The sequence below is a fragment of the Grampus griseus genome, assembly GCF_964374135.1.
Source record: "Grampus griseus genome assembly, chromosome: 10".
Classification (NCBI taxonomy): Eukaryota; Metazoa; Chordata; class Mammalia; order Artiodactyla; family Delphinidae; genus Grampus; species Grampus griseus.
In genome coordinates this window covers 103,315,414-103,320,076 of record NC_139004.1, presented here as the reverse complement: position 1 = coordinate 103,320,076, position 4,663 = coordinate 103,315,414, and the positions used below count along the sequence as shown (strand labels likewise).

The following is a 4,663-nucleotide window of genomic DNA, read 5'->3' as shown; positions in this document are numbered from 1 at the left end:
CCTCGAAGAGCTTTTGTGGCTTGGAGTTTGGTCTACCAACATTTACATATTCGAAATTATATACTCAAAGTTTAATTTCAATCACAACCAAAGCACACGTGCCTTTGGCCATCAGAGCTATGACATTCCCACACGCTGGTCTGGAAAATTCTACGGTGCACTCGTGAGAGGATGAGAAAGGCTGGAACATCTCACACTCCTACGAAGATGGCTTTGACCTCAGGGACCCCTAGAAGGGTCTCAGAAGCCCTGAGGGGTGAGGACCCCAGTGTGAGAGCCCCTGGCCTGTGCCCTGATCGCCACCATCGACCACCAGGAGAAGTGTGGAGCTGCAGACGCGGACGCCCGTAACCCCAGCAGCTCCGTCCTCTGGATCCGCCCGAGAGCCCCTGGAGGGCACGTGGGAACCAGTCAGAGGTGGGGTGGGCATCGGGTTGCCGCTCGCTTCCACGGTTTGGAGACAACCTGAAAGACAGAATTGACAAGTGGACGATGCTGTGTTTACACAGCGGAGTGCTGTGGGAAGTATCAACGTAGGAGAAGTCCCCCACACAAAACTGAGTGAAAAAAATCAGGTCGGGGAAGAAGAGCTCAGAATGAAGCCAGTTGATTGACTCAAAGCACATTGTCTGCGGACGCACATACGTGTGCCGCGGGGATAAACACAAAGTTCAAGATGGCGGGAAAGTGGTTACCTGGGGGTTGGGGCAGAGTCGGGAGGAGGCGACACGGGGGCTTTCGCTGTATCCGTGATGCTCAATTCAGAAAGTTGTTTTCAAAACACCATCCAGGGTCTGTGGGGAAATGGAAAACAGACGCGCTGGCGGTGCGTCACCAGCTACCGCTGGTCTTTGTGTCCCGGGGTACGTGGCGGAGACCGCCAGCTGCCTCCCTGACACCCCTTTTCTTTCTTTCTCACTGATCTATTGGGGGCAGCACGTACCAGCTCAGAAAAGAAAAGGAAACCCTGCCACGTTCAGCCTCCCTCGCGGCGCGGCGGCCACCAGGGCACACGGTGGCCATTCAGCGCAGCCTGTGGGAAGCTCCCCAGGCACAGGGGACAGTGGCAGCCCTGGCTCCCCTCCCCCACCTCTTCCCGCCCATGGGCCCCCTGTGTTTATGAGGAGGATGAGAGCCAGAGTTTGGAGTCAGATCTTAAGGGGAAGAGCAGGAATGTTCCGGAAGGCCACCCTCACCGGGGCTGTTGGATGACTCCGGGGGGGTGCTACCACCCATGCCAGGCAGAGCAACTCGGGGCAGCCCTCGGCCCCCGTCCCGGGCAGGCCCGGCCCCAGGAGGACCGTGTCTTCAGGGCCGCTCTCCAATCTTCCCGATTCGACCCCGGCCAAGTGGAACTGATGCTGCGTCCGGGGGCCTCCTGAGAGCAGCCCAGCTTTAAACGCTCTTCACGGTGGGTGGTGATTGGGTCTTGACTTGCTGAATGATTCAGCTGAGTCACCACCTGCAAACAATATGAGAAATAAAACGCTGGCCACGCTCGGGCGCCCAGCGCAGCCCCTGCTCCCGGGGCCGATGACACGGGCCGCTCCCCGCAGGCGGCTCTGGCACCCCGGGAGGTCCTGCCTGGAAGGGAGCTGCTCGGTGCCAGGCCCTGCACGGGGTGGGCCTGGGGGCTGCGTGGAGGCCAAGGAGGCACGGCGGCAGCACGTTCCACTGGGGGATCCGCCCGCGGGGGGCCTGCCAGGGTCACAGGTGGGGAACAGCGGAGCTGCACCAGGAGCCGCTGGGGCGGCACGCGGCCCAACGGACCCAGCGCTGCCACAAGCACCAGGGGCTCCCTTTACCCCCAGGCAGCCTGCTGGGTGTCCTCTGCACCGCCCCCCAGACTGGCCTGGCGTGGCTACACAGCCTCCTCGCCGTGGTCTGATGGCCCCAGCAGCAAGGCTCGGAGCCCGTCTCCTGAGGGAGGTGCGTCTGTGAGCCTGGGCAGCAGGCACAGGGCTGGAGGCCTGGGGTCAGATGGCATCCGCCTCTGGTGGCCGTGTGATCTCTGTCCCTCTGCTGCTGCGTCTGTAAAGGGGGCATTGTGTCAGTGTGGGGTCCGGAACACAGGACCTCGGGATGTGACCGTATGTGGAAACGGGGGCGTTTAAGGAGTTGTTAAATGTAAATGGGGCCATCAGGGTGGGCCGTAATCCAATCTGTGTCCTTGTGGGCGCAGGGACCCCAGGGATGTGCACACACAGGGGACACGGCCAGCACGCCCAGGACAGAAGCCTTGGGAAAAGCCAGCCCTCGATCTTGGAGGTCCAGCCTCTACAACTGTAAGCAGCAGATGTCTGTGGTTCACGCCCCTCCCTGCGCCCATGGGATCCATTACAGCAGCGGAGCAGACACATACACCGTGGTCCTGGTCGCCCTGTCACCTCCAGGGCTCCTGGCCACAGGACCTGCAGGTTTCAGAGCTGCGGTGTCAGAGCCACACCCGGGCTGCGGGACCCTCTGCAGCAGCTGAGCGCTCTGGGCCCTAAACCCACAGGGGGGCCATCTTATCTGCAGCCGGGCCTCACCCGTGCCTGGTCCCCAGGGCTCGGGGACGGAAGGACCTCACTCCAAAGGGAATCCCACCTGTGTCTTCCCACAAGCCCCTGCTGCCTCTGTAGCCCAAGGCATCTGGAAACAAAGTCAGAGGTCGTCCACCAGCCGCCGGCTCCCTCAACAAGTGAGCCCAGGCCCAAACTCCCTCTGATGGGGAGGGAGAAGGGTGGGCTCAGGAAGGAAAAGTCACAAATTGGTGTCTGGAAATATCCTGTCTCCCTCATGTGACACCTTGGGGGACACTTTCGGATTTCCACGTGTTTCCCTTAGGATCGGGATTGCCGTAAACAGGGTAGTCTTCCGTGTATGAGAATTCTGTTCTATCGTGTAGTAGCGCTGTGCTGGTGTGGCAGCGCCATCGTCATTGGGGACAGGGCTTGTTTTGTCTTTCTGTTTGACCATCCTTGTTGACTAGCTTCCCGAAGTCGCCTCATCACCCAGGCTGGCTGCTGGAGTCAGTCATCACGTCTGCATTCCCGGAAGCAGGAAGGAGAAGGCAGGAGGACAAAGGAGCACATCTCCGAGCTCAGTCAGCTCCCTTTAAGCAGCCTGTGCTGAAGAAGTCTCACACTCCTGCTAACATCCCAATGACCAGGACTTAGGCACCTGAGTGAACGTAAAGGGGCAGGAATGTCACCTTCTATCTGGTGCTTCACTGACCCTCCACGCATCCTGACGCAGTTACTGAGGGAGGAAAGATGAATATCATGTGGCCACCGGTCACCCACAGCCCTGTGTCACTGATGAGGAAACAGGGGCAGAGAGGCATGATGTCACGGTCCATGGGCTGTGAACAGCAGGAGGCCGTACGATTGGAACGTGGAGCCAATATGGTGGACTCGTCATCCAGAGCGCCCCACATCCTGGCCACTCGTCGGCATGAGGTCTGCTCCCACCCAGACGCGGCACACGGGGTGCGGTTCCAGGAGAACAGACATGAGCACGGACTTGTGGAACCACCGAGAATTTGAACAGCACACGGCACCGGTGAGGCTGTGCTCATGGGGGTCAAAACTGGTACAGCCTCTTGGAAGGGTGTGTCGGTTCAGATTAGGTTCGATTATGAGTGAGAGAAAAATCCAAAGTGGTTTAAGAAAGAGGTTTACTTCTCTCTCACATCCAACAGGTCATCCAAAGGAGGAAGTCCAGGGCTGTTAGGGGTGCACTAGTGTCAGGGACCTCGTCTGCTTCTACCTTGACGCTCTGCCATGAGAGGCTCCCACTCCAAGATCCCCCAATGATTCAAGATGGCTGCTACAACTCCAGCCATTGCAACCACATCCCAGTTTGCAAGAAAGAAGAGCCGATCCTTTCTCTTCAAGGAAGGTGCACACACACTGACATCCCACTGGCCAGGCCCTGCAAGGAAGGCTGGAAAATGGAGTCTTTGTTCCAGGCAGCTGTGTATCCAGCTACAAGTCACGTGTCCTGTGACAGCGGAAGGAAAGGAGAACACGTACTGGAGGACGGCGATTAGTCTCGCGGAAGACTGCGAGACTAATTAACGCACGAGTGAAGGCTGTGCTCCAGCAATCCCACCTGTGTGAGTTATTTGTAAGGATTTGGGTTGCTGCACTGTTTGTGGTTGCAAAACGTATTAGGAACCAAGGTCCCTCCCAAGGGGACTAGGTAAATCGATTGCCGTGTATCCAGAACGTTCGCAGCTCTCCCACCTGACGTGGAATGAGCCCAAGACCAGGTGTTAGCGTGGGAAACGAGCTAGACATTCACGCTCCCAAACTAGGGGTGACGTGCATACACGCGTGTGAACACAGGTGCTCCTGGAAGGTTAGGAAGACCCCGGCCTTGCGGTGCTTCTGGGGAGGGGGGCAGGGAGACGGGGTCAGAGCAGCGGAGGTTCCCCCAGCCTCCACGGTCCACCAGCTGCCCTGCAACGGGCGCCAGGCCTCCTGTGCTGCCCCCTCTACCGAGTCACCACACGGAGCCAACGCAGGCTGCCGCCGTGCCGTCTTAGACGCAGCCCGTCAACGCTGCCGATGGGGAACCCAGCTCTGGATCTGAGGACCAGTTCCTCCCTGTCTGGCCCCCCCACACCTCCCCGGCTCGGAATGCCCCGCTGGCTTCCCTCCCCACCTAACAGGCT

General features: G+C 59.2%; 1 long non-coding RNA gene across 1 annotated transcript; it reads right to left on the bottom strand.

The window, feature by feature from the left end:
- Nucleotides 1-300: 300 nt before the first annotated feature.
- On the bottom strand, nt 301-2,022 carry LOC309827886. The gene is made up of 4 exons (XR_014297260.1): nt 1,853-2,022; nt 1,197-1,462; nt 696-794; nt 301-465 (listed from the first exon to the last, which is right to left on the bottom strand). It is a non-coding gene; the product is annotated as an uncharacterized lncRNA (long non-coding RNA).
- Nucleotides 2,023-4,663: the final 2,641 nt, after the last annotated feature.